Here is a 23,253-nt window from a genome sequence, read left to right as displayed (position 1 = left end):
ATTGTCGAACGCAGCGACGTCGGTATTGTGCTTTCTGTTTGACCATCTCGTAGTCAGTCCCTTGGGATCGAGGAGAACTTGCAGCTGCTCTGGCACGATGGGTCCCGAGATGAGTCAAATACGCGATTGGCTGACTCTGCCACATGCGGGGCAATTGGTGGGCAGCACGGTAGCACAAGTGGATAGCACTGTGGTTTCACAGCGCCAGGGTACCAGGTTCGATTCCCTGCTGGGTCACTGTCTGTGAGAAGTCTGCATGTTCTCCCCGTGTCTGCGTGGGTTTCCTCCGGGTGCTCCGGTTTCCTCGCACAATCCAAAGACGTGCAGGTTAGGTGGATTGGCCATGATAAATTGCCCTTAGTGTCCAAAAAGGTTAGGAATGGGTTATTGGGTTACGGGGATAGGGTGGAAGTGAGGGCTTAAGTGGGTCGGTGCAGATTCGATGGGCCGAATGGCCTCCTTCTGCACTGTATGTACTATGTGCTCGAAGGGTCGGGTAAAATTGGGCTGATTTGACGTTTGTGCGCTTCCTTTGACCATTCAACCTCGTCTCAGTACGTTCCTGGCAAAGTCTGTCAGTGGGTTTGGTGCCTTCTTTGGACGAGCCTGCCCCAACTTTGGCCAGGCATTCAACCAGGGATTCCCATGAGTCGGCGGGGATGTAAGGCGACATCGGCTGTTCCAGCGCAAGAAGGTTGCATTCCCAAACCGCATTTCATTACCTGAGTAAGTGTACTTGTTTAATGTCTTATCTGAAAGATGCCACTTCCGACAGTGCAGCACTCCCTCAGTGTTGCACTGGGAATGTCATATTAGATTATGTACTCGAGTACCTGGAATGGGATGTGAATATTCTATTCATCGGCAAGAAATGCTATCATCTGAGCCATGGCTGATCCAGATTCTCTAGAACAGGAGCTGGGTTGGAAGACACTTACAAACCCACTGTAGAAGAAGAGAGGGAAAGATGTAAGCCATGAATGAGTTAAAATCTGCTGGCTGACTCATCCAACCACAGTGTACAGTACTGAGTGCCATTTCCTGCCCTGATCGCTTCAGGAACATATGAGCTCATTAACTCCATGAGTGCCGCAGTTTCCAGGCCACGGGTTTTGTACAAGAACACTTTAACCCCCTCCTTTGATTCAGACAGAATGAGGGGGCAGGAGGAACGTCACAGCTTGAGAATGGCCCTGTTCCTTCACAGTGGTGACTGCGTTAACGTAGCATGATGTGATAAGAGGAGGTGGGGAGGGGGGTTGCATTGTGTGCGTTGCTCAGCGTGGGCCAGCCTCTTGCCCAGCAGACACACAGTGGGCTGCTCGCAGGTGGCTCACACACACGCTTCCTGTGGGCCAGTTGCAGAGAAAGAAATAGCAGAGAATGACTCACTTTCCTGCCCGAGACAGAACAGAATAGCGCGAAAGCTGAAAAATTACTGCATTAAAGTCCTCACTGTGCAGCTATCCGGAACTCCACTTATCTTGGGTTCTATTAGAGGCGGAGTAGGCCATTCAGCCCCTTGAACCTGCTCCACCATTCCATTAGATCACGGCTGCTCGATCTCTACCTCAAATTAATTTGCCGTCTTTGTTCCATGTCCCTTGATGTCCTTAACCTGAGTTTAAAAAAAATCAAATCTATCGGTTCCCATCTTAATCATTTTACTTGACCCCCCCCCCCCCAGCACCTTGGGTGATGCAGCAAAATAATTCCCACTACCTTTTGTGCGGAGAAGTATTTCCTGAGGTCGCTCTTGAATGGTCTGGCTCCGATTTGAAAGTTCTGCCCCCTTGTTCTGGACTCTTTCCCCCCCCCCCCCCCCCCCCCCCCCCCCCAACGAGAGGCAATGGTTTCTTGCTGCCTACCCGTTGGAATCCCCTAATCAATTTTAACTCCTCGATCAGATCACTCGCAGCCCATTCTCACAGCCTCTTCAAAACATCTCCAGCTGCTTCACACCGTAAATCACTTTGGATTCAGAGACAAGAAAATCAGGATTGCAATTTCGTGCACTGGGGGCATGGCTTGACCTTACTTGACCTACCGAGGACAGTTGAAGGTTAACCATGTTGGCTTGGGGCTGAAATCACGTTTAATTTAATAGTCTTTATTAGTGTCACAAGTAGGCTTACATTAACGCTGCAATGAAGTTACTGTGACAATCCCCTTGTCGCACACACTCCGGCGCCTGTTCGGGTAGACGGAGGGAGAATTCAGAATGTCCAAATTACCTAACCGCACGTCTTTCGGGACTTGTGGGAGGAAACCGGAACACCCGGAGGAAACCCACGCAGACACAGGGGGAGAGTGTACAGACTCCACACAGACAGTGACCCAAGCCGGGAATCGAACCTGGGACCCTGGCGCTGTGAAGCCACAGTGCTACTGTGTTGCGGTAGGACAGACTAGGGAAGGACAGCAGATTTCCTTTTTTTTAAAACAAAAAGGTATGGTGCAGAAGGAGGCCATTTGGCACATTGTACCTGTGCAGGCTGAAAATGAGCCATCCCGCCTGAACCCTCTTTTGAGCTCCTGCACCAAGACGATCTGGCCCCCTACGGTGGGATTTCTCACGGCGGATGTGGTGATCCACTTAATTCCGTCTTGATGACGGCAAATCTGGAAATTCCCACCCTTGGGTCTGTAGCCTTTTAGGCTGAGCACTCCAAAGCGCATTCCTAGTTTTTTTTCTAAGTGTGATGAGGATTTCTGCCTGTATCATCTTTTTGAGGCAGGTATTCCGGAACCTCCCCCCCAACCACCCTGCCACCTTGCTGCCTCTGCTCGATTTAATTCTGGGGTGGAGGGTTCATGGGTGGCTTCACTGCCTGGGTGCTAATTGAGGCTCTTTAACCCCTTCATGGTATTTACATAGTAGCAGGCAGGGGGGCTCGCCAAGAAGGAACCCAAAAAGATGCTTGCGGGCATCCATCTCATTCAAAGGCACTCAAAGGGATTTGGTCAAGGGATCCGTCATCAAGGATTTCAGGAGGGGCGCTCCTTTGGAGAGCAACGCACCAAACCTCCCTGCCCTTTCTTCCAATCCTCCTCCTCCCATGCTAATCAGCCCCCTTCTCCCTGACCCTATCCCACCCTTGCTCACCTGTGGCCTTGTCCATTCCAGGCCTATGGCCAGAAGCTGTTGGAGGACGGAATTTCCATTCCTGGGGTCCTAAATCTCAGGGAAGGCCCACCACTGGCTAGTTAAGTCCCGGATGGAAGCTACGCGGGGCCCTCGCCAGCCGGTGGCACAGACCCCTGTCACCTGGATTAAAATCCCCCCGCTACTTCAAGAAATGTGTTTCCTCAGTGCCACACAGTGGAGGGCCAACAGCAACCGCTCTTATTAATTCCACGCAAGTCTTTTTTTAAAAGCCACCCGTCCTCCCAGATGGAAATCAGATGATGACCCATGAAGGAGAGATTAGGAGGGGGCCAAAAATTTGTTTAGTAAATTGGATTTTGAAGAGAAAAATTTTGAAGAGAAGCAGAAAAAGAGGAGATGGAGAAGTTTACAAATGAATGGACATAAATGTGGGACAAAGGAAAAGAATCACTAGTCCGCCTAGCCTGTTCCATATGATCCTGATACCTCATGCATCATGATACAGAAGCTCTCCATCTGCCCTGAAGCCTCGCAATCTCTGGGAAGGGGTGAAAAATAGAATAAAAACAGGACAATTGGGGATAAAGATTCAGGCAATGCCTCTCTGATCCCATTGGGAGATTGAATCTAGCCCAGGCGATTACATTGGCCTGGATTTACAATGTGCGACACCCATCTCTTGTACAAAGTGATCTTCACCCCCACCAGAAAAAGGTGTAGTTTTCACTTGGAGGAATTCAGCTCAAGCTGGCCACCTGTTCCTCATCTCCACTCGATGAGAACCGCTCAAAATACAACATCTGTCTTCCCCTGTGTAACACTTTTTTTTTTAAGGAGGATCATTCGGACAGCTGAAGACTTTTTCTCCAGTGGTAGGATGAAAAGATTTGGGTGGGGTTGGGGAGAGGGGATGAGAATTTAGGTTCGGCCTAAATTACACGCTCAGGTCATAGACCAATCTTGAAGCCACAACTTGCTAATCCTGAGGCAAGAGTGCTGATAACTGAGTCAGGCTGTCATTCAGCAGGCTGAATGCACCAACGGGCCTCTTCTGTATTGTACAATTCTATGAAGGTGAGATTGGACAAAGGATGCAGGGGTCTGTTGGGCCGAATGGCCTGTTCCTGTGCGATACGTTCTATGTCATTTCCTGTCTGCAAAGGAATGTCCCTTGCACTCCCATCCACCAGGTTCCCTCAATAGTTGGCAAGGGAGTTATAAGATAGTTGACCATTCCTAGTTGGCCATTTTCCCAAGCAGGCTGTGCCTGTTTACAGCAAGTTAGTGTCCTTGTCCTCTAGATGTACTGGCTGAACTTGGCGCATTTTTGTTTGAGAACAAGACTGATAACAGATTGAGGATGGCACAATATGGTCACAGACAAGGCCAGTGTTGGGCACAGTAATTAGGGTATAATTACAGAGTAAGTGGTTGATGTGTCGAGCCCTCGGGGTATCTGGAGAACCCACCTTACTGCTAAAAGATCAGATCTGATCAGCACTTAATCGAGGTAACCAGACTGTATAATTATTGGTACATTCTGGAACACATTGCCTGAAAGGATGGTTCAAGCAGACTGAGTAATAAATTTCAGCAGGAAATTGGATAAATATTTGAAAGGGGAAACATTTTGAGGCTGTGGGGAAAGAGCAGGAGACTGGAGTTAATTGGATCGTTCTACCAAAAGAATGAATGTCCTCCTTCTGTGCAGTATGATTGGATGACAATTATTTCTTCAGCATTTGTTCTCTATTTTTGCACAGTAACATCAGGTATCTTCAAGCTTCTTGGTGGAAGGAGTGATGTCTGAAATTTGGGAGCACTGGGAGGCAGGGAGGGATAAAGAAGAGGATAGACCGCATGAAAATGAACTTGCTGTAAACAAATGGTCTGTTCAGTGGTCAAGGGCTGGAAGCAGGAACCGGAATTGAGAATTTCTTGCATAAAACAGTAATTAGCCAGCAGGCGGAGTCCTTGGGATCACCCGGATGCTGCAGAATGATTTGCATCAGTCCCTCTTGTCTGGACATTCAGAGATAGTTCTCCTCAGGCGATCAAAGCTAGCTGGGTTATCACACAGGCTCTGATTTATGTTCTGAAAAATATAAATGTCCTTCAGCAGCATATCAGCTGTGGGTTTCAAGGTAATCAAGAGTGGGAGAAAATCCTTGCAATCCTTCTGGTCTGGTCCAGATTCTCAGCGCCCCTCGCACCAGCCCAAGACTGTTTCCTGTGTTGGGAGACAGCTGGTCACTGCCCATACGTTAGTGAAATTTAAACAAGTCTGGAGAAGGGCAGCACAGTGGTGCAGTGGTTAGCACTTCTGCCTCACGGCACCGAGCACACGGGTTCAATTCCGGACCTGGAGTGTGGAGTTTGCACCTTCTCCCCATGTCTGCGAGGGTCCCGATTCCAGAACCCAAAGATGTGCAGGGTAGGTGGATTGGCCACGCTAAATGTCCCCTCAATTGGGAGACAAGAAAAAAAAACAAGTTTGGAGGAACCCAACAAACACACAGGGCGAGATTCTCGGCCTGTGTTTTGCTCTAGGGGCTGGTTTAGCACAGGGCTAAAGTGCTGGCTTTGAAAGCACCAAGATTGGTAGGGTGGTTAATAGTGAAGAAGCAGGTCGTAGGTAACAGGAAGATATAAATGGGTTGGTCAGATGGGCAGAGCAGTGGCACTTGGTATTTAACCCTGATAAGTGTGAGGTGATGGACTTTGGAAGGAGAAACAGGACAAGTAATGAATGGCAGGGCACTAGGGATCTCAGAGGAACAGATGAATCTTGGGGTACTTGTTAACAGATCCCTGAAGGTGGCAGAGCAGGTGAATAGGGTAGTTGAGACGGCATGATCAGTCTTGCCTTGATCAGTCGTGGCATACAATATAAGAGCAAGGAGGTGATGTTGGAGCTGTACAGAACAATGGTTAGGCCACAGCTGGAGTACTGTGTGCAGTTCTGGTCACCTCACTAAAGGAAGGAAGTGACTGCACTGGAAGGGGGGGGGACAGTGGAGGTTCACCAGGATGGTGCCTGGGTTGGAGCATCTGAGCTATAAGGAGAGACTGGATAGGCTTGGATTGTTTTCCTTGGAGCAGGGAAGGATGAGGGGGGACATGATTGAGGTGTATAAGATTGAGGGGCTTGGACAGGGTAAATAGGAAGCAACTGTTCCCCTTGGTTGAGGGGTCAATCACAAGAGAGCATAGCTTTCGGTGAAGGGCAGGAGATTCCGAGGGGATTTAAGGAAACAAAAATCACTGAGGGTGGTGAGACTCTGGAATGCATGGCCTGGGAAGGTGGTGGCGGCTGGAAAACTCACCAGCTTTAAAAAGCACTTGGATGAGCACTTGTCCCATATCTTTGAATGTGACGGGGTTTCAAGTGCTGCTAAGTGGAATTAGCACAGGATTAGGGGTAGTTATTGTTGGTGCAGACTAGATGGGCCAAAGGGCATTCTCTGCACTGTACGACTCTATGCCTCTAGGTCTCTATCACTGCATTGGGAGCTTTGTGCCACACTGCACCCGGAGGAACCCATGCAGACACAGGGAGAACGTGCAGACTCCGCACAGAGAGTGACCCAGCGGGGAATCGAACCTGGGACCCTGAAGCTGTGAAGTCACTGTGCTACCTTTATGGGCAGCACGGTAGCATAGTGGGTAGCACTGTTGCTTCACACGCCAGGGTCCCAGGTTCGATTCCGGCTTGGGTCACTGGGCGGAGTCTGCACGTTCTCCCCGTGTCTGCGTGGGTTTCCTCCGGGTGCTCCAGTTTCCCCCCACAGTCCAAGGATGTGCAGGTTAGGTGGATTGGCCATGAAAAATTGCCCTTAATGTCCAAAAAGGTTAGGAGGGGTTACTGGGTTACGGGAGTAAAGGGGATAGGGTGGAGGCATGGGGCTTAAGTAGGGCGCTCTTTCCGGTGCAGACTCAATGGGCCAAATGGCCTCCTTCTGCACTGTAAATTCTATGAAAAATTCTATGAGACACCATGCCATTCTATGCTGAGCATTTTCTGATTTGGCTCTGGAGGCCCACTCTAGCACAGCAGCTTCTGTCACATTTGCTGCAAAGGAAGGCAGTGCCCCAAGAAGGTGCATGATTCACTGGCCTCTGTCTTCTCGGCTTGCTGTGTCTTTCGTTTCTGCTTAGCCCTTCCAAACCCACTGGCTAGAGAAAATTTTTGGGTATGCAGCCCTCATCCATCCAGTGAAGATGCAAAAAAATAGATTTAAAGAAGTATTGGAGGAAGAGTCTGACTGATCTTTCATTTCAATGCAGGGAGTAGGTATAGCGAGAGGGATGGGAGGATTTAGAGCTCGAGAAGAGGAGGCAGACGTTAAGAGGGACAAGAATGACCGGGGAGGGGGGAGGGGGCAGGTTAGCAAGCTTGTGGGGTGGAACAGCAGCCAAACGTTAGAACAGAAACAGGAAATGAAGGGGACAGCTCGTCCAGCCAGCAGAGGAAATCGGGAGGGAACAGGAAGGTGTTTGTTTGAAATGTTCTCCCGATCAAAGACCATCAGTTGTGATGGTATGGAGAATGTTGCAGTGTCAGCTCTGAGCTCGATATTCCATCTCAGACTTCCCAAAGGGGTAGCTCCCAGATTCAAAGGGTTTTTGTCTTCCGTACCTAAGCTGTCATCGCCACCATAATTCTCTCACTTTCTGCAAATCCATTTAATGCAACAACAAGAGCTTGCATTTTTGTAGCATCTATAATGCAGTAGAAGTCATAAGATGGTACACAGGAGCAATTTCAGACAAAATTTGGCACCGAGCAGCATTGGGAGATGTTAGGACAGTCCAAAGATATGCCGGTTAGGAGGGGTCATGGGAATACAGGGATATTGTCACAAATGGGCTTACATTAACACTGCAATGAAGTTACTGTGAAAATCCTCTATTCGCCATGTTCCGGCTCCTGTTCGGGTACACGGAGGGAGAATTCAGAATGTCCAATTCACCTAACGGCACGTCTTTTGGGGCTTATGGGAGGAAACCGGAGCACCCGGAGGAAACCCACGCAGACACGGGGAGAATGTGCAGACTCCGCACAGACAGTGACCCAAGCCGGGAATCAAACCCTGGCGCTGTGAAGCTATAGTGCTAACCGCTGTGCTACCGTGCCGCCCAATAGTGTGGGGGAGTGGGTCCAGGTAGGATGTGCTTTCAGAGGGTCAGTGCAGACCTGATGGATCGAATGGCCTCCTTCTGCACTAGGAATTCTATAGAGGCCAGACACTTGGTCAAAGAGGTGGGGCGAGATTCTCCGCAAATGCAGAGAATCGTAAAGGCTGTCGTGGGACAGGCCGTGACCCACGGCAGCCTTCACGCCCACTTCCGGGGCCGATTCTCCCCCCCCCCGGGCGGGGCTAGGAGCGCGGCCCCGTGCGTCAAGGCGGCGCGGCCTTCACGACAGTCGTCAAGGCCGCATGTCAAGCGTCACGCCGGCTGACGCGGCCGATGACGTCGGATGCGCAGGTTGGACAATGCCAACCCGCGCATGCGCAGTTGCCGTCTTTTCCCTCAGCCACCCTGCAAGACGTGGCGGCTTGATCTTGCGGGGCGGCGGAGGGGAAGAGTGCGTCCGTTACGGATGCACGGCCCGCGATCGGAGGGCACCGATCGCGGGCCTATGCCCCCCTTGGCATGGCCGTGGTACTGCCGTGCCAATCGGGCCCCCAGATGCCCCAAATGGGCATCTGGCGCCCGTTTCACGACGGCAGCGAGCAGGTGTGTTTGCTGCCGTGTTGAAACGGGCACGAAGGCCCGGCCGCTCGGCCCATCGGTCTTAGAGAATCGCCACTCGCCGGAAAAAACGGCGAGCGGCGATTCGTGGCGTGGGGGGGCGGAGAATAGCGGCAGGGCGTGAAAAATGTCGGGAGGCCCTCCCGCTATTCTCCCACCCGGCATGGGGGGCGTAGAATCGCGCCCATGGATTTTAAGAAATGCCTGAAAAGGAGGGTAAAAAAGGGAGAGGTGGAGAACTTTAATATGGAAATTATAGAGCTTGGGGCAGAGTCAGCTGAAGGCATGGCCGACAATGGTCGAGCGATTAAAATCCGAGGTGCTCAAGAAGCCACAGCTGGAGTAGCACAGATATCTGGGAGGGTTGGAAGGCCAGAGGTGATTCCAGAAATTGAAGGATGAGACCTTTGGAGGGATTTGAAAACAATGATGACAATTTAAAAAGTGTGGTGTGTGTAATATGGGAAAATAGTACTGAAGAAATATTTACGAGGGAAAGGTCAAGGTAATAAAGACTAAAGTGGCTATCTTTGTCTATCTGGCAACTGGTTCAGGGAGGATGGGCTGAATGATCTCTCTTCACGCTGTTAGATTGTATAATCCCAATCCTGAAGGTGCTTTCTTCTAATATTGCTTCACTACATCGTCCATTCCCTCCCACTTGCATGTTCCCGTACACCAGGTGCTGGCCTTGACGCTGAGCACTGGCAAAGCTATTCGTCCACAGTCAGCATCACAGTTGAACCAGATCACTGGTATTTCGAACTTGCATCCACGTGTGCGACCTTTCTTGGGATGTCACTGGGTGGCAATTCATGAAGATTTGATTTTCCTCTTCCCTAGTCCAAGAGCCTCAAATTCCCAAACTGCTACAGTGGGATTTGGAATTCTGGCCCTGTGAATTACTTGGTCCAAAAATAAAGACTTGCATTTATATAGCCCCTTTTTATCACCATCAGGTGTCTGAAAGTGCTTTGCAGCCAATAAAGTGGTCACTGTTGTCAGGTCGGAAACATGGCAACCAATTCACGCACAGAAATATCCCACACACAGCAGGAAGATTGTGAGCTGACAATCTGTATTTGTGATTCTGACTGAGGGATAGATATCAGCTCGATTTGTTGGGACAGCTTTTCTGGTCTTTTTTCTTTCGAAATAAATAGTGTGACGGTTATCTTTATGTCCACTGAGGGGGCAGATGGGTCTCGGTTTAATATCTCATCTTAAAAATTGCCTCGATGCAGGGCAGCACGATGGCGCAGTGGGTTAGCCCTGCTGCCTCACGGCGCCGAGGTCCCAGGTTCGATTCCGGCTCTGGGTCACTGTCCGTGTGGAGTTTGCACATTCTCCCGTGTATGCGTGGGTTTCGCCCCCACAATCCAAAGATATGCAGGCTAGGTGGATTGGCCACACTAAATTGCCCCTTAATTGGAAAAAGAAATGAATTGGGTACACTAAATTAATTTTAAAAATTGCCCCGGTGCAGCTCTGGTGTGCCAGGCTAGATTGGGTGGCACAGTGGTTAGCACTGTTGTGTCACAGGGCCAGGGTCCCAGGTTCAATTCCAGGCTTGGACCACTTTTTCTACGTTCTCCCCATGTCTGCGTGGGTTTCCTCCGGCTGCTCCGGTTTCCTCCCACAAGTCCCAAAAGATATGCTATTAGCTGTTAGGTGAATTAGGCATTCTGAATTCTCCCTCCGTGTACCCGAACTGGCGCCAGAGTGTGGCAACTAGGGGATTTTCACAGTAACTTCATCGCAGTGTTAATGTAAGTCTGCTTGTGACAATAAAGACTATTATAAATGCAAATGTCCTGAGTGTAGAATCTTGTGAAGCAGAGGGGAGGGTGCTACCAACTGTGACACAGTTGGCACTCGAGTAACACCACCATTGGTAATGTTTGTATCGAAACGAACCTGCAATGAGAAAGGCGAGGCACTTTGACATTTGTTCCCCTGCTCCCTGCGATTTCCTCCCCCCCCCCCCCCCCCCCCCCCCGCACGCACACACACACACACACGCACCTACCCAGTGGCAAGAAAGCGGGCAGGGTCACGTCCTTTCGCATCAAGCTTTTAAAGTGTCCTGTTCAAGACTTTTCAAAATTTCCAGCTGGCCCCTTTCAGAATGTGGTTCCCCATCAGGTCAGGGTTATAGCTGATGCCAGACAGCTTCTTGGACAGCAAGTCGTCCCCACATGACACCTTGTGTGGCTGGGGTTGTATCTGAGTTCTCCAGCTTCCTGTTGCATTCACACCCAGCCAGAACAATTTCACACCTGCAGCAGCTACAACAGCAATGTGCCATTACATAGCAGCCGTAGGCATAGTAAACCAACCCAAGAGGCTTCACAGGATCGTAACAGGCGGCATTTGACTCCGAACCGCGTGAGGAGATGTTAGGACAGGGTTTGGTCAAAGGGAAAGGCTTTTCAGGACCATCTTAAAGGAGAAGAGAGAATGGCGAGAGGTTTAGAACGGAAATTCCCAGAGGTTTACGGGCTCAGCCAGCTGAGGGCGCAGCCGCCAATGGTGCAGCGGTTAAAATAACCTCAATGCCAAAATGGATAGAATGGCACCTTCAATTCTCCCAGGAAATTACAGGGTGTGGTGACTGCGTCTCGGTGAGAGAATCCTGGAAAGTCCAAGAGAAATCTCAGCATTCCAAGGGGCAATCATTTGACCGTCAAGGGTGGGGAAATAACAAGGTTTTAACAAGGAAATAACAAGGGGCAGCAGGGTAGCATGGTGGTTAGCATAAATGCTTCACAGCTCCAGGGTCCCAGGTTCGATTCCCGGCTGGGTCACTGTCTGTGTGGAGTCTGCACGTCCTCCCCCTGTGTGCGTGGGTTTCCTCCAGGTGCTCCGGTTTCCTCCCACAGTCCAAAGATGTGCGGGTTAGGTGGATTGGCCATGCTAAATTGCCCGTAGTGTCCTAATAAAAGTAAGGTTAAGGGGGGGGGTTTTGGGTTACGGGTATAATGTGGATACGTGGGTTTGAGTAGGGTGATCATGGCTCAGCACAACATTGAGGGCCGAAGGGCCTGTTCTGTTCTGTACTGTTCTGTTTTCGCGAAGCTGTCTGATTTTGACTCTGAGCATTCCCTCAGCAGGTTGTCTGAAATTTGTCACGTCTTATCGGCATTTCTGTCGCTGCATACTTATTTTTTTTCTTGGAAGAAAGAAAGGCACGATTAGCATTTGTGTAGCACCTTTCGCATCCTTGGTAAATTGTTTATTCTTTTTATTTTTTAATTCCTGGGATATGGGTGTCACTGGAAAGACTGCCATTTAAAGCGTGTTCTCCGTTACCCTTGAAAAGTTGCAGGTGGACCTTCTGTTGGATAGAACTGAGGGGAGATGGTGGGTGTTGTACTGGCAATGCCATTGGAGGAGTAATCCAGATGTTAATGCTGCGGGTGTTCAAATCCTACCACGGCAACTGGTGGAATTTAAATTTAATTCATAAACATGGGGCGGAATTCTTCAACGCCCTGCCGGTTCGGAAAATCCGCAGGGGGGTGTGGAGGGCGGTGGGGGGGGGGGGGGGGGGGGGGGGGGGGGGGGGGGGGGTGCGGTGCGAATCCCGCCCTGACATCAGCTTCCGTATTCTCCAGTGCCGTTTTTCGGGTAGGGTTCATGCCACGCTGGTCTGAGGCCGTTGGCAGCGCCCCCCCCCGGCAATTCTCTGCCCGTTTTTTCCAGTCCCACCGGCGTGGGTTATGCATGGTCCAACACGGCGGGACCTGGCAGATAAGTCGACTGGGGCGGTCCTCGGGATGGGGGGGGGGTCGGAAATTCCAACCTCGCGGGGGGGGGGGCACGGTGGCCTGGCCTGCGGCCGGGGCCCACCGATCTGCGGGCGGGCCAGTGCCGTGGGGGCACTCCTTCCGTGCCGGCCCCTGTCGGGCTCCGCAATGGCCCGCGCGGAGAAGAAACCCCCCCCCCCCCCGTGCATGCGGCAAAACATGCCAATGGTTCCGCGCATGCGCGGGATCACACCGGCTGTTTGCCGCATGCGCGAGTTCGCGCAGTCCCTTTGGCGCCAGCTGGAGCTGCGCCAACCCCTCCGGCATCCACCTTGCCCCCGAGAAAGTGGAGGTAAGTGGAGAATTCCTCAATTTCGGGGGCCGTTGACGCCGGAGTGATTTGCACCAGTTTTCACGCCGGCGTCAGGTCATTTCAGCGTAAAGCGGAGAATCCCGCTGCTGAAATTGAAACCTTATGGTGACTCATGAAATTGTCATTTTTTTTTAATGTCCCATCTGGTTCACTGTGGAACATCGGAATTAGGAGCGGAAGTAGGTAATTCAGCCATTCGAGCCTGCTCCGCCATTTAATCAGATCACAACTGACCTCTTCCTGGTCTCAGATCAACCTCCTTGTCCGTTCCCCATATCCCTTTAATTCGTTTTTTTTATCGGAAATATATCTATCTCCTTCTTGAAACCATTTAATGACTGCGACTCCACCGCACTACGGGGCAGCGAGTTCCACAAATTCACCACCCGCTGCGAGAAGTAGTTCCTCCTCATCTCAGTTTAAAATCTACCACCTCTCAACCTATACATAGAACATAGAACAGTACAGCACAGAACAGGCCCTTCGGCCCTCGATGTTGTGCCGAGCAATGATCACCCTACTTAAACCCACGTAACCAGTATACCCGTAACCCAACAATCCCCCCATTAACCTTACACTACGGGCAATTTAGCATGGCCAATCCACCTAACCCGCACATCTTTGGACTGTGGGAGGAAACCGGAGCACCCGGAGGAAACCCACGCAGACACGGGGAGGACGTGCAGACTCCACACAGACAGTGACCCAGCCGGGAATCGAACCTGGGACCCTGGAGCTGTGAAGCATTGATGCTAACCACCATGTTACCGTGAGGCCTGGTGACCTCTCGTTCTATGTTTCTCTATAAGGGGGAACATTTGGTCTATGTTTACTTTATCGATCATTTTTAGTATTTATATACTTTGATCCGATCCCCTCTCATTCTTCTAAACTCCAGTGAGTATAAGCCCAAACTGTTCAATCTCTTCTCATACATCCCTGAATCAATCTGGTGTCCTTTGGGGAGGGGATCTTCCACCGTCTCTCCGAGCAAGCCCCTTAATTCAAGGCAATTAGGGACAGGCAACAAATGCTGGCCTTGCCAGCGGTGCCCACATTGCAGGGAAGTAATTTTTCTTTAAATTGAGTGGCTCGCTAGGCTACTTAAGAGGGAAGTTAGGAACTGACCATGATGGCATGGGGCTGGAGTCGCATTCACCATAGAATACCTACAGTGCAGAAGGAGGCCATTCGGCCCATTGGGTCTGCACCGGCCCCCTGAAAGGGCACCCTACATAGGCAAACTCCCCCGCCCAATCAGCGTAAACCCACCTAACCTTTTGGACACTATGGGGCAATTTTGTCAGCATCTCTTTGGACTGTGGGAGGAAACCGGAGCACCCGGAGGAAACCCACGCAGACACGGGTAGAACGTGCAAACTCCACACAATCACCCAAGGCCAGAATCGAACCGGGGCCCTTGGCGCTGTGAGACAGCAGTGCTAAGCACTGTGCCACCGTGGGCCCATGCAGAGTAAGGACGGCAGGCTTCATTCCATAATGAAGAGCCAGTTATATCTGTAGGACACACTCAAATCTTCAAGATCACGTTCACTGTTCCCAGATTGTTTCTCCAAGATTTTTTTTAAAACTCAATAACTCAAACCGACACAAAGGGATTTGAATTTGCGCGAGTCGGAATTATTAGTCCAGTCCAAATTTAAAGTCTGTCCACTTGTTAATTGGCAAACCCGGCAGCCAGTTTGCACACAGCAAAATCCCGCAGACAGCAATGAGTTAAACTGTTTTTGGAGTTGATGGGGAATTGCCTCCGCTTCTTTGAGTAGTAGTGTGACATCTGCTACATCCGCCTGAATCGGCAGTCAGCACCTCCAACAGCGCAACACTCCCTCAACACTTGGATTGTTCGCCTAGATAAGGGGTGGGGTTTTGCCGCCCCTCCCAGCGGTGAGATCCCCCAGTTCCGCCGAAGTCGGTGGAGTTTTGAACGGCCTGCCGCATTTCCCGGCCCCACCGCGGCGGACCATGGTGTCAACCATGGCTCAGTGGGTGACGCTCGCTCCTCTCCCTCAGAAGGTGGTAGGTTCGAGGGCCAATTCAGACATTTTAGCACAAAATCCACGCAAACTCTCCAGGGCGGTACTGAGGGAGTCCTGCGCTGTTGGAGGCGCCATCATTTGGACGGTATGCTAAATGGAAGGCCCCCGTCAATCCTCCAAGGTTGCTGCGAAGGATCTCACAGTTCTGAAGCAGAGCGGGAAGTTCTCCATTGTGTCCTTCACAGAATTTACAGTGCAGAAGGAGGCCATTCGGCCCATCGAGTCTGCACCGGCTCTTGGAAAGAGCACCCTATCCAAGGTCAACACCCCCACCCAACACTAAGGGCAATTTTGAACACGAAGGGCAATTTAGCATGGCCAATTCACCAGAGCACCCGGAGGAAACCCACGCACACACGGGGAGAACGTGCAGACTCCGCACAGACAGTGACCCAAGCCGGAATTGAACCTGGGACCCTGGAGCTGTGAAGGAATTGTGCTAACCACTATGCTACCATGCTGCCCTATCCTGAACCTATCCATCCTGAACCAACATGACTTAAAACAGGATTATTTGGTTATTGTTGATTTTTTTTTTTGGAGTCTTGTGTGCAAATTAGCTGCTCCCTCCAGGTATGTGTTTCCTACATTACAACTGTGATTACAAGTCACACCGTTTTTCATTGACAGACTGTAGATTGGGGCAGCATGGTAGCATTGTGGATAGCACAATCGCTTCACAGCTCCAGGGTCCCAGGTTCGATTCCGGCTTGGGTCGCTGTCTGTGCGGAGTCTGCACATCCTCCCAGTGTGTGCGTGGGTTTCCTCCGGGTGCTCCGGTTTCCTCCCACAGTCCAAAGATGTGCAGGTTAGGTGGTTTGGCCATGATAAATTGCCCTTAGTGTCCAAAATTGCCCTTAGTGTTGGGTGGGGTTACTGGGTTATGGGGATAGGGTGGTGGTGTTAACCTTGGGTAGGGTGCTCTTTCCAGGAGCCGGTGCAGACTCGATGGGCCAAATGGCCTCCTTCTGAACTGTAAATTCTATGAAAACGCTTTGTTCCGAGGTTGTCAAAGATGCTATATAAATGCAAGTCTTTCTTTACCGTTTTTAGATTATGCACTAAAATAGGTGTGAATCTCCATCCGTCTGCTTTGTGGCTAAACCTGTCTTTGGGTTGTTGCAACAGAATGCTCAATGTATTAGTATTTATAGGCGATCACTTTAAATGTCTCAATGTTCACAGGTTTCTTTAGGAATATCTACCAGAATATCCAATTATATTGAGGTTCCTCACAAATATCTTAATGTTTAAGAGTGGGCACGCTAGGGATTTGAACCCAGGTCAGTGCGGTTAACCCACTGGGCCCCCCGACCCCTTTCAAGAGTGCATTGATTTACGTTACCTAGTTGAAAACGCGATTCGATTTTTGTCTACAAGTAGGGCCTGGGAATCGGCACAAACATTAAAAATTTGAGAGAAAAGTAATTTGAATAAAAGGAGTTTCGCCATCAACTAAACGCAGAAGGCGGGTTTGACCTGAAATGACACTAATCTAATCAGTGACTTTGTTGTGGCTAGAACTCTCTGGTTCACATTGGGCCCTGTCGTATCTGAGAGTACACAGAGGCATTGGTGGCTGTCAGTTTGACTAACTCAGATGGAGAGCGTAGAGAGTGGCAAGCACACTGGTACAGAACAGTAACCGTGCACAAAATGAACCGCGTCACACATCCGAGAGGTGCTAACCCAACAGGGTTGTCCTGGACTTTCCAGCAATTGAAGACTAATTTGCAAGAAACTGATCAGAGCAAACCTGGGGAGACAATGCAGAGCAGAAATGTATACACCAAAAATAATTTTCTTTTAACTCAGTTTATTCGTTGTAAAAGCTGGATTTTGGCAAGTTGGGACCCGGATGCGGGGGAACCGGATATGGAAGCCCCGCTCCCATTTCTGACATCCCATTCTGATAATAATAATCTTTAATGTCACAAGTAGGCTCACATTAACACTGCAATGAAGTTACTGTGAAAATGCCCTAGTTGCCACATTCCGGCGCCTATTCGGGTACACAGAGGGAGAATTCAGAATGTCCAATTCACCTAACATCACGTCTTTCGTGACTTGTGGGAGGAAACTGGAGCACCCGGAGGAAACCCAGGCAGACACGGGGAGAACGTGCAGGCTCCGCACAGCAGGGGGAAACGGGTGGAGCATGATTCACACAGGCCAAAGCTCAAACTGAGGATGTTCGTTTGAACCTAGTACTGTGTTCAAACAGACCCCATTTTGACGATTGGTACGGCCTTTACCCGCTGTCCGGGAGTGACGAATTAAGAGTGGATGTAAATGCTCATGAAGGTCAGGTAAGCTCTATTTAAGTATTAAGAGCAGAAGTATTTTAAAACCTCCTCATTAAACATGGAAAAAAATAGGCTTGAGCGGTCAGTGACAGTTCTGAAAAAAAACCTCTGCTGGACTGTTTTGATTGAAAAAAAACCTCTGCTGGACTGTTTTGATTGAAATGCCATCTGGTGTAAGAAAAATAAATTACTATTGAGGTGAGATCTTCCTGCTGTTATTACCAGCAGGATCCTCCAGTCCCACGACAGGGTGGAGTGGATTCAATGGGAAATCCCATTGACAGTGGTGGGATCTTCTCCAACAGAGGACTGTCACCCAATGCTGAGAAACACACCACCAACTGGCCAGAGAATCTTGCCCCTGGCCATGCAATTTTAATAGATGTCTTGTTGACATTTCCTCAAGAGCTATTCTGAATGCTTGGCTGATATTCAAATGCTAAATTGATCTCACAAGGCTCACAGTTTGAACTGGGTTCACAGCTTGTTTGCCAGTTTAAGTAGGCAATTAAAGGATTAGCTGCCTTTGATGTGGGGTCTGAACAGAAGTCTTTTTGTTTTTATTAGAGTTTGACCGCTTGAGATTTAAAAGCTTTGAATGAGTTTCTTGAATTGAATGTTTCTTTCCAATATCAAGAGTGCAGGAGTGATAGCTGTATTAGATTGTTAGAGGGTATTTTTCAGCTCCACATGGCCCCTGAGATCTGATGAATATTGCTTGAGTGACTATGGAAGGGACATGGGAGTATGAGGGAGATGGGGGTATAAGAGAGAATGGGAATGGGTGGATGCATTAGTTGGCATGATGATGTGAGAGGGTATGGAATGGCTAGGAGCATGTGTTGACATGAGACCCAGTGGTTGGGGGGCATGAGTTGGCATGGAGGTGGTGTAGAAGGAGTCATCACGGTTGGTGGATGTATGGGTGGCGGGTGAGGATGAGAGGGCCTAAAACATCTGGCCATTTAAAAAAATAAATTTAGAGTTTCCAATTTTCAATGAAGGGGCAATTTAGCGTGGACAATCCACCAACCTGCACGACTTTTGGGTTGTGGGGGGGAAAACCACGCAGACACGGGGAGAACATGCAAACTCCACACGGACAGTGACCCGGTGCCGGGATCGAACCTGGGACCTCGGCGCCATGAGAAAGCAGTGCTAACCACTGTGCCACTATGCCACCCACACAACTGGCCTTGTAACCAGCGAGCCTCGGTACTCATCGGCCCTCGGGGCTACCTAGGATCTGCTTCTGGGCTTGGCTGGACTGAGCAAAGATTAGTTGTGGGACAGGAAAAGGTTACAGAGATAGAAAGCAATGACGCCATGGAGCAATTTGAAAACAAGACTTGGAATTTTTTCTGTGCCGTTGTTATAAATTGCTCTTGAAACAATTTAGATCCGGGGCAACAATTTTTAAAAGTCAAATTGAACTTTTATATTGCCAAGTTTCTCCTTTTGTGTAATGTGTGACTTCACGACATGGGCGCTCCTCTCACCCAAATGGACTCTTGGTCAATACACACGACCAACACCGAAACAAACAATCTGACATTACTGTTTGTGGGATCTTGCTGTGCAGAAATTAGTTGTTGCTGTTGTATACATTATAACAGTGGTTACACTTTCAATAAAGTACTTAATTGGCTGTACAATTCAGGAGACCCCAAGGTTCTGAAAGCTGCCATGTAATATGAGAGTTCCTTCCTTTTTTGGAAGTGTCAGGAATGGAATTGCAGCTCATCTGGATTGTCAATTAGCCACATGTTGTTGGTTAATGCTTGTATATGCAAACATGCAACAACAAAAAAAAGGCAGGTATATCAAGTGGTGTGTTATAGATACCTCAGGAGGCTAGTGCTGCTGTTTCAAGGAGGGAGTTTTAAGAAGCTTAGTTGTATCATCTGTGGGTTCTACGTCAAAATGAAACTTGACATCATTTTCACAGTTGTATCTTGGCGATCAAGCCGGATTTCCTGTTCAGCATTACTCAGTGCTGTGCAGTTCCACGGTTTCAAATTGAGCCAGTGACGAGAGAGGTTGGGGTTATAGTGCGAGCTGTCTGTATCACTGTCTGAATGATTTCACTAGTGCAATGCACAGATTCACACTGAGTCACAACGTGGGCTCTCCCCTGGTCTGCAGAATGCCCACCGCATCGGTCAATAAAAAGAGCCTGCATTTTTTATAGCCCTTTACGTTCTCCCTTCGCATGAGCAACTGTCAGCCAAAATTTCGCACTGAGACATTGGAGAGATATTGGGACAGTTTGACCCCTATTTGGTCAAACAGGTAACTTAAAGGAGGGAAGAAATTTAAGGGAGGCATAGAGTTCTAGGGAAGAAATTGTAGGGCTTATGGTTCCTGCTGACACTGAAAATCCCAGGGTAAATTGTTGTTGTTCCCAGTCTCCGGTCTCCTGCAGGTCTAAATGTACTGTAGCGTGCACAGTCTGGTACCTTCGTACCATTTTTCCGAGCAATAACATTGCACTGTTCTCTATGAGGACCCTCCTAGTGCACTGAGGGAGTGCCGCACTGTCAGGAGTCTTTTGAATCAATAGTCAAATTTAGACCCTCCCTACCCTTTGAGGTCGGCGTAAAAGATCCCATGGCCCCGAGTTCAAAGAGGAATGTGGGATTTGTTCCCAGGTGCCCTGGCCAATATTTGCCCCTTAACCGACTTCACTAGAAGTCGTTACCTCGCTGCTTTTGAGAGCTTGCTGTGCACAAATTGAAAATTGTGTTTCCCGCATTAAAACAGTGACTACACTTGGAAAAATAGTTCATCGGCTCTAAAGGGCTTTGGGATGTCCTGAGGTCATGAGAGACACTGTACAGCAATGCTTCATTTTGAGAAAGGGGGAGATAAATAAATCTCTGAAGGATTTCCTCCTTTTCTGATTGTCGGTTCTGTAAATAGGAGTGAACTGCTTTAATGCTTTTCCGAAATGAGGGAAAGCTCTTTCTAGTTTGAGCCTTTGCTGTTAAATAGCTGTAATTTTTTTCTATCTTCCATCAGCATGACTTTAACAACTAAAAGAAGCAGTGTGGTAACTATGGAAACGGAAATCTGGACATAATCCACCGCCCACGAAAATCGGCAAATGATAAAAATAGAACCTGTGACAGTTTTCACAATATACCAGGGCAGAAAAATCCAAAAATTCTCTAGGGTTAATTCTAACCTACAAGTATTTTCCATTCCTAGATGGAAGTGCACAGTAATACCACACCTGGTGTGGGTGCTGTGTAGGCCGAAGCCTGTGATTGTAGCCACAGGGCCGTGGTGTGCACAGGAAGTGGGTTTGTTCACAATGTGCAAAGGGTTTACGTGAACCATAAGTCTCGCCATTGCCTGATCTTATCCTCTATGTGGACCAGAGGCGACCTCTAGTCAGTGTTATTCTCTAATGTTTTGCCAAGCATCATCACCCCAACGATCTTGATTGAGGCCTACTCCCAGAGATGTTGTGACATGCTGGGAGATGGACTGATGGGGCCTGAGCCTTTTAAGTACGGTTTCCCACGCAGTAAGAATCACAGATGCAGAACTGCATCCCACTTGCCAAATGGAAGCAAAGGATTATCCCACGGGAGAGAGGGATGGGGATAAAAATGCTACAGCGCCACTATTCTATTCAAAATTCTGGATTTATTTGTCGACTGGAGACGAGGATAATCCTGTTGTGCCGTCTTTTGGGATGCAAGGCAAACTTATCTCTTGTTTTCTTAAACGAGATGGGATGGCATTGAATCCCTGCTCAGCTGGTGAAGTCATGAATAAAGGAATGCAAGAATGGGAAGCAACATTTTGAGAGTGTTAAGGGCTGGACCATGAATATTGGCATTGACAGCCACGCCCACATCTTTTCATGATGAGGAGATGCCGGCGCTGGACTGGGGTGAGCACAGTAAGAAGTCTTATAACACCAGGTTAAAGTCCAACAGGTTTGTTTCAAATCACTAGCTTTCGGAGCACAGCTCCTTCCTCAGGTGAAGGAACATCTTTTCAACGCATTCCTTTTTAAGAAACCCGGACTGATGGAGGATTGCCAGTCCTGATTGAATATATTCCTGGAAGTTTAATCACATGACCCCCCAACATCCAGCTGCCCCCTCTCTGGACGTTGCTCGCTGCAGTGCCGATGAAGAGCCCTAGAACCTCGAGGGCAACCCTGGGGTGTTGGTAACCCACTGCCAATGGGTAACTGCAGGAGGTTCACCTAGCTAGTGGAGGCAGGTTGTGCGGCAGCCGTTTAGTGCTGTTGACTGTCCTTGCCTCCCCTGGGAAAACCTGCCATTGTGACCCTTTGTTTAATCATTTCTAAAAGAATATTCATCAATGACACAGCGACCATTAAAATTGATTTTTAGAAGTAAAAAGTGTTAATCAGGTTGACCACAGTCACAGACAGTTTCACTTTATCATCATATCTGCTTACAGTTAATTCCTATTATGGTTTGTACAGAAGAAAACTAGATACCCAGGAGTGAGTTATAGGCTGTAATCTAATCGGCGGGATTGTGTGATTTTTATAGAATAACAGATACCAGAATTATTATAGGCTGGAATCTAATTCAGCAGTTCGGGTGGTTTCCCATGGAATCCCTACAGTGCAGGAGGAAGCCATTCGGCCCATCGAGTCTGCACGATCCTTCGAAAGAGCACTCTACCCATGTCCACACCACCCTATCCCTGTTACCCCTGCAACCTAACCTGCACACCCCTGGACACGAAGAGGCAATTTATAATGGCCAATCCACCTAATCCATATATTTCTGGACTGTGGGAGGAAACCGGAGCACCCGGAGGAAACCCGAGCAGACACTGGGAGAACGTACAAACTCCACACAATCAGTGACCCAGTTGGGAATTGAACATGGGTCCCTGCCGCTGTGAGGCAGCAGTGCTAACGACTGTGCCACTTGTGTTGTTTGTGTAGAGTAACAGATGCCTGGGTGTGAATTACAGGTTGGATTAAAATTGAGAGGTTGAGGGTGGTTCATGTTTAAATAGCTGATACCTAAGTTTTTTTTTTCAAATTTAGAGTACCCAATTCATTTTTTCCCATTAAGGGGCAATTTTAGCGTGGCCAATCCACCTAGCCTGCACATCTTTGGGTTGTGGGGGCGAAACCACACAAACACGGGGAGAATGTGCAAACTCCACAGTGACCCAGAGCCGGGATTCGAACCTGGGACCTCGGCGCCGTGAGGCAACAGGGCTAACCCACTGTGCCACCGTGCTGCCCTGACTGTCTGGAGTTTGCACGTTCTCCCCGTGTATACGTGGGTTTCCTCCGGGTTTTCCGGTTTCGGATACCTAAGTTTGATACCTAAGTTTGAACAAATTAATTTTGAGATGTGTACGAAAGTCATTGTCCAGCATTTGGCTGGGTCAGGGTGAGAGACAAAGGTGACTATGACCTATTTCTGGCATTAGCGGTGGTGATAATGGGCGGGATTCTCTGTCTCGCCGCACCTGTTTTCAGGTGCGGCACGCCAACGCCGGCAGCGAGATTCTCAGTCCCGGCAGCCGGCCAATGGGGTTTCCGTGTCGGGAAATCCGTGAGCATAAGTGCGCTACCGGCGAAACGGAGGATCCTGTTGACGGAGGACCCAGCCTAATGTCTTGGCTTCACCCTGCTCTTTGATATCCAATACTGACCCGAAGCCATCCTTACCTCAAATGACATATACCCTCACAAAGCAAGGAATGTAGATTACGCTCCAAGCCACAGGTTCACAAACTGAGCAGTCTTTAAGCTGGTATTGCTCCTCAAAGATTTATTATCACTGGGGTGAAAGTTCATTCAGGACAACAAGCGGTGGGGGAGGGGTGGGGATTGTAAATCCATTAGTGCAGACGGGGAGAGTGGGACTAATTGGATGATTCC

General features: G+C 49.2%; 1 protein-coding gene across 1 annotated transcript in view; it reads left to right on the top strand.

Annotated features, from left to right (window-relative positions):
• mef2b (myocyte enhancer factor 2b) overlaps positions 1 to 23,253 on the top strand; it is a 138,835-nt gene that overhangs the window by 101,976 nt on the left and 13,606 nt on the right. The gene's annotated exons all lie outside the window — the stretch shown is intronic.

Source organism: Scyliorhinus canicula, chromosome 18 (genome assembly GCF_902713615.1).
Source record: "Scyliorhinus canicula chromosome 18, sScyCan1.1, whole genome shotgun sequence".
Lineage (NCBI taxonomy): Eukaryota > Metazoa > Chordata > Chondrichthyes > Carcharhiniformes > Scyliorhinidae > Scyliorhinus > Scyliorhinus canicula.
The sequence above is the reverse complement of the archived record's forward strand: the minus strand, read 5'-3'. Positions and strand labels throughout refer to the sequence as shown.